Source organism: Otolemur garnettii, unplaced genomic scaffold (assembly GCF_000181295.1).
Source record: "Otolemur garnettii isolate 467f Iridium unplaced genomic scaffold, OtoGar3 scaffold00011, whole genome shotgun sequence".
Lineage (NCBI taxonomy): Eukaryota > Metazoa > Chordata > Mammalia > Primates > Galagidae > Otolemur > Otolemur garnettii.
In genome coordinates, this window is record NW_003852406.1 from 26983844 (window position 1) to 26990717 (window position 6874).

The 6874-nt window shown below is 51.4% G+C and overlaps 1 protein-coding gene across 1 annotated transcript in view; it reads left to right on the forward strand.

Moving 5' to 3' along the window:
• The first annotated feature begins 3403 nt into the window (after positions 1-3403).
• Positions 3404-6874, forward strand: part of SCAMP5 (secretory carrier membrane protein 5) — a 27022-nt gene continuing 23551 nt past the window's right edge. Inside the window, exon 1 of the mRNA XM_003784524.3 lies at positions 3404-3521. The gene's annotated coding sequence lies outside the window, so the exon portion shown is untranslated. The remainder of the gene's footprint in view (positions 3522-6874) is intronic.

Here is a 6874-nt window from a genome sequence, read left to right on the forward strand (position 1 = left end):
GTCATTGTTGTTTGGCGGGCCCGGGCTGGATTCAAACCCACCACCTTGGGTGTACGTGGCTGGAGCCTTAGCCACTTGAGCCACAGGCACCGAGCCATTATTATTTTTTGAAACAGAGCCTCAAGCTGTCACCCTGGGTAGAGTGCCGTGACATCACAGCTCTTGGCATCACAGCTTACAGCAACCTCCAACTCCTGGGCTTAAGCGAGTCTCCTACCTCAGCCTCCCAAGTTGCTGGGACCACAGGCGCCCGCTACAACGCCCGACTATTTTTTGGTTGCAGCCATCATTGTTGTTTGGCGGGCCCAGCTGGATTTGAACCTGCCACCTTCGGTGTATGTGGCTGGCGCCTTAGCCACTTGAGCCACAGGTGCTGAGCCAGTTTTTTTATTTTTAGTAGAGACAAAGTCTTGCTTTTGCTGAGGCTGATCTCAAGCTCCTGACTCAAGCAATCCCCTGGCCTCGGCCTCCCAGAGTGCTAGGTGTGAGACACCTGTCTGCTCAGGCTCTTTTACTCCTGCCTTCCATTGTGAGAAAGACATATCCCCAGTGCTAGGCACACAGTATGAACTAGCACTCGTTAGACACTTATTGTGTACCAGACACTGTTGCATGTATTATATGTGTCTGCATGTGTTAATTCCTTTCATCCTCACAGAAACCCTAAGTCATAGGCTCTCTTACCATTTTCCTTATTTGATTTTATTTATTTATTTTTTGAGACAGAGTCTCACTATACCACCCTCAATAGAATGCTATGGCATCACAGCTCACAGCAACCTCAAACACTTGGGCTTAAGCAATTCTCTTGCCTCAGCCTCCCAAGTAGCTGGGACTACAGATGCCCACCACAATGCCCGGCTATTATTTTGTTGCAGTTGTCATTGTTGTTTAGCTGGCCTGGTCTGGATTCGAACCAGCCAGCCTTGCTGTATGTGGCTGGTGCTGTGCTATGGGTACAGAGCTACCATTTTCCTTATTTTTTTTTTTTTCTATTTTTGGCCGGGGCTAGGTTTGAACCCGCCCCTCCAGCATAAGGGGCCAGCACCTTACCCTTTTGAACCACAGGCGCTGCCCACCACCATTTTCCTTCTTTTACATATATAGAAAACTAAAGATCAGTGAGGATGAGTTTGCACTGCAGGGAAGGGGCAGACAGTCTGCTTTCTAGGTCTATATTCTTTTTTTTTGAGACAGAGACTCAAGCCGTCCCCCTGGGTAGAGTGCCGTGGCATAGCTCACAGCAACCTCCAACTCCTGGGCTCAAGCGAGTCTCCTGCCTCTGCCTCCCAAGTTGCTGGGACCACAGGTTCCCGCCACAACGCCAAGCCATTTTTTTTTTTCTGTTGCAGCCATCATGGTTGTCTGGCGGGCCAGGCTGGATTCGAACCCACCACCTTTAGGTGTATGTGGCTGGCACCCTAGCCACTTGAGCCACAGGCGCTGAGCCTAGGTCTGTATTCTAAACCATTGTCCTATGCTGCTTAGTAGGTAGGTGATCACCAAATGCCTGTTAAGTAAAAGTTTGTTTAAATGATTGCCAGTATTGATAGCCTGTCTTCCTTCCATTTACCTACATACAGAAGGTACAAACTACTGAGACAAAGGTAAGCTTCTTACTTTGGACCTGAGTACTCTTCCTACCTTAGTTGTTTGCAATATAGAAGGCAATTCTCCTGATTGGGAAAAAGTCTGTGATCATCAGATGGAACCCCAACATTTCCCCTATAGGACCCACACGAGCCACAGGATATCTCCTGTAAATTCCATATGGATACCTGACATCTTTCCCCCAGACTTCATTGTGGACCTCCAGTCCCTCTCCTAAAGGGCCATGTGAACCCCTGTATGTTTCCTGAACCCACATGGATCCCCAACATTTTTCCTATACCAGCCATGCTTGACAATCCCCAGTGGTTCCCATCTGTCATCTCATTGGCTCCTCATTCGCAGCTCTGTAAATTAGTCTAGGCTTGCATTATAGCAGGGACAGAAAGCAGTGACCACGAGGAACAGGACCAACAGAAAACCTGCTTGGTCATCCTGCCCTGTAGCCCAGGACTCTTCCTTCCTGGTTGGCCTGGGGCCTGGATTATGCTTCCTGTTCAGCCCTTCCCAGGCCCTAAGATTCCCTCCCTCTTCTTCCCTCCCCCTTATTAGTTCTTGCCTGCCTTTCTTCATTTCCACCCTCTTTTCATCCCAGCTGTGGGAGTGAGGCCCCACTTCTGGCAGGCTAGAGCCAGACAAAGGGCCCTTATTCTCTGCAAAGAATCCCTGCAGTGTCTCCCACCCACTAAGCCCCCCTTCCAGGCTCAGGATGGTGTAAGTGGGGGTAGGGGGATCCTCTGGTGAGAAGGAGCAATTGGCTGGCAGGACAGAGAGTAGCCTTGGCTGTAGGCAGACCCCACAGGAGGTTTACTATGTAAACATCGCTCACAATAAAAGCCCGTTTTCACTCCCAGCCCCATCTCTCTAAGTAGGTCTCCCGAAACTCTCCAAAGTTTTGTGTTTTTTTAAAAGATTACTATATTTTAACGTTTTTCTTCATCTTTTTGTTTGGTTTTTGATACAGAGTTTCACTTTGTCACCCCTGATGGAGGGCCATGGCGTCATAGCTCACAGCAACCTCAGACTCCCAGGCTCAAGTGATTCTCTTGCCTCAGCGTCCCTAGTAGCTGGGATTACAGGCGCCCGCCACAAATACCTGCTATTTTTAGAGACGGAGTCTCAATAAGGTTCAGGTTGGTCTTGAATCTGTGAGCTCAATTCATCCGCCTCCGCCTCCCAGAGTGCTAGGATTACTGGCACGAGCCACCGCACCTGGCCACTCTTTCCTGGTCTTGATCTCCGCATGTTTCAGTATCTCTATCCCTCCATGTTTCTATGTCTCTATGTTTGTGGCCTTTATCTCTTGTCTATGTCTTTCATTACGTGTATATGTGTGTCCATATCTTTCTATGTGTGTTTCATTTATGATCTTCTGTCCTCTGTCACTTTGAGCCTGTGGATCTGAATGGCTTCCACCCGTCTCCACACTCCCCTACTCTCAAAGCTCTTTTTCAGTCTTCCTTTCTGCTCCGACCCAGAGGCTCCTGGGATGGGCATGGGAGGTTTTTCTCCCCAGTTTACAGATTTGAAAGCTGAGGCTCTGGCTGCTAGTACCAGGCTCCAATCTCCGGTCTCTTCCTTCCACATTCTGGCCTTGCTCTTGTCCCTGAGGTGCCTGTTAACCAATGGCCGGGGCCCGGGAACTAGCACCTCGGACAGCTCAGAAGGTGCGGAGGCCGGCAAGTCTTCCATTCTCGCGAGTTCAGCAGGCGCGGCCCTCGGAGTGGCGTGTGAGTCTCGCGATAGTGGCTGCTGCAGGCCGTGGAGGCGCGGGCGCGCGTGGAGCCGGCTCCAGGCGCGCGCGCGCTCCCCGCCCCCAGCCCCGGAGCGGCTCGCGGCGGGCTCCGCGCGGCATCGCCCGGTGCAGCTCAGCGCAGCGCCACGGACTTTAGGCAGCTGAACGGCAGCGGCAGGTGAGTCCGGCCTGGAGGCTGGGAGAACAGCTTTGCAGGGAAGCTGGACACGGGCGAGGAGGGTGGTGGTCTAGCTTTGTACCCTCAACGCTTCACCTTTGGATGCAGCAGCAGGCCCAGATGCTGAGAGGTGGGGAGTCGAGGTGACCTTTCCTATTTAAGGTAGGGGAAAGAGCACACCAAGCTCCTCGACTCCTCCTGTCCCCATCTTCGGCTCCTGCAGAGGGAACAGGGCTTTCGGTGACGTCAGACCCCTGGATTCTGGAGCTTGAGCCTTGGGCCCTTCATCCCCCCTAAGCCTACTTGGCATTCCTTGGAAACAGGTTTCTTCTCCTGGGTATGGCGCGCGGCTGGGGATGGGGGCGAATGGAAGCGGGCAATTGTGGCCTCCTTTGGGTCCTTGCAACAGGCGCCTGCAGGTAGACAAGGGTGATGCCTCCCTCTGCTCTGTGGGGCGGCTGACCTTAGGACTGCGGGTCTGAGCCGCCCCAGGGTTGCTGGGGGATGGGTGCACTGGCTTAGGGCCGGACTTCCCCTGGGCGTTTGGTGGTGAGTTGGGGGTGCTTATTCCAATGCTAGTAGGAGTTGGTCACGAGGATGGAGGTGAAGTGTTTGGGAACCGATCCCTGTCTCCATTTCCGGGAGCTCCTGTTTTAGGGGCTTGGGGATCCAAGTAGAGACTCGGCCTGTGAATTCGCCATCACAGGCGAATTACCGGTTTAAACCGGTAATGTCCCAGCTTCCTGCTGGGGAGATCAACGAGGTCCTGGCAGATTTTCCCACGGACACAGGGAGAAAGGGAGGCAAGAGCTAGCGAATAGGAGACTTTCTGGAGGTGGTAAGATTTGAATGGATGGAGAGTCAAGAGGGCATTCCAGGGGAATGGTATGGGCAAAGGCAGAGGCATAGCCATGGAATTAATAACAGCTGTTGGGGGCAGGGAGGGAGGCCCCGCCTGTGAGCTCAGCCTTGTGACTGTGCCTGTGGGGTGGGGTCTGGAGTCTGGAGAATTTTGCAAACTGCCCTACCTGTTCCGTGTTGTGGAGCAGGGCTCTGAAAGGAGAAAGGCCCAGGACTGGCAGAGAGATTTTGAGGGCCTACAGATGTCTTCCTCATTTAGGTTTGATCTGGGCTTGGTGAGCTTTAGGACAAAGTCTTCAGAGAGGACTAGCTCTAGTGAATGGACCACCCCAGTGTGGTCCTGGAAGGGGATCTCTGGATAGGGACCTTGGGCTCTCTGGCTGTTTCTTTAACCCTTTCCCTGGCTGGCCACCTTTGAACAAGTTGAATCCCTTCTCTGGGCATCTCTTTGCCAGCACCCTTCTGTAGGGATGATATAATAGGACTAAGTGGTGACCTCTTTTGAGGAAGTTCCTTGTTCTAGTTTAGAATGTTCCTCCCAGTTTTTCTCCCTCTTCCTTTTCCCTTCCTCTTTGCTCCCTCTGCCTCTCTCTCCCTGTCCTCTCCCCTCCCCACAGCATTTCCTCTGCAGGCTGTACTTCCTTCCCTCCTTCCAGCCTTGGAGTCTCCAAAGGTTTCCTGGAGGAAGTGCTGGAGGAAGTGCGATGCAGCAGAATTGACAGAAGCTGTGCACTTAGCCTGATTGGGGGAGGCATCAGTTGCCTCACTCCTACCCTTTGGGAGAGTGTCCAAGTCTTAAGCAAGTATATGGATTAATTATGCTCTGTGCCTGGTCTCTCCTGGAAATTCTGTCTGTGGGGGAGTGAGAAAGAGATTAGATGAGAATGAGTGAGCACTTAGCACCCAATGACTGGTTCAGAATCTACGCGGTGGGATGCACAGAAGTGTTGTCTGGAAAGACATCCCAGAAGAGGTGGGATGTGAGAAACCAGTAGGATTTAGAGGAGCCAACGGTGCTGCCAGTTTAGGCTCACTGGAAGCAGAGGGGTTGGCTAGACATAATCTCCTGCATGAAGCTGGATGTGTAGGAAGCAGGTCAGCCTGTGGTAGAGAAGCAAAGGGTGGTAGGGAGGGAGGTTTGTATCAGCACAAAGCCTTGAATGCTAGGCACAGGATCTGTAGGAGGCTACTAAAGAGTCATCAGCAAGACAGTGATAGCAGGGCCAGGAAACTGCTGTCTTCTGAGGATGATTCATAGTTCTGGAATTTCAGGACTGGAGATGGGGCTGGTAGTAGGATAAGGAGACCAGAGACAGAGCAGGAAGGAGAAAATTCCATTTTAGGAGATAGGCTCTGAGCAGGTAGAAAAAAAGACCTTTTCTATGCTGGGGATGAGAGGCTCATCCTAGTGAACAGGGATCCCTGGAAGTAGCCCTAGGCCTCTGATCTGATCTGAAAACAGGCTTGACTCCTGTCTGTCTGCCACAGAACCCACTCTCTCACTGTGGGAGCCTCTGTTCCAGCTTCACAGTAAGGAATGAAATACATTATTGTCAGGATTCAGGTAGTGTTTGCTGTAGTACTGATAACTTAGATGTTATCAGTACCTAGGTGTTTCCTTAGGCCTATATCTTTGGGGGGATATATACCCCCCCCCCCCACAATTTCCATTCTGAAAGATTCTTAAATGGGCTGGGCACAGTGGCTCATGCCTGTAATCCTAGCACTCTGGGAGGCCAAGACAGGTGGATTGCCTGAGCTCACAGGTTCAAGACCAGCCTGAGCAAGAGCAAGACCTCTTCTCTAAAACTAGCCAGGTGTTGTAGTGGGTGCCTATAGTCCCAACTACTTGGGTGTCTGAGGCAAGAGAATTGCTTGAGCCTAAGAGTTTGAGGTCGTTGTGAGCTATGACACCACAGCACTCTACCAAGGGCCACAAAGTGAGACTTTGTCTCGAAATAAAAAAAGAAAGATCTCAATTGAAGAGCAAATTGCTATTTCTTCTGTTTTTTAGTTTTAAAACTTTGGGGGTGGCGCCTGTGGCTCAAAGGAGTAGGACACTGTCCCATATGCCAGAGGTGGCGGTTTCAAACCCAGCCCCGGCCAAAAACTGCAAAAAAAAAAAAAAAACACTTTGATTTACAGAAGTCAGAGACTGTTGTCCTCTCCCAGTCTCCTACCCACAATTTCAAAGGCTAGCCTAAAATAAGGGCAGAGAAGCTTAGAGGCTTCCATTTCTGTGACCCCAGGCTCCTGCAGCTCTCCCAAGTCCTGAATTCTCTCTGCTTTAACCTTTATACTAGGGTGAACAGACGTCCTGCTTTTGGTGGGACAGTCCTGCTTTTTAAGAATTTGTCCTGTGTCCCACGGCATTTTTAAAAAGTCCCGATTTTTGGAAAGAATGCACGAACGGGGCTCGGCGCCTATAGCTCAACTGGCTAAGGCGCCAGCCACGTACACCTAAGGTGGCACGTTCGAATCCCCAGCCCGGA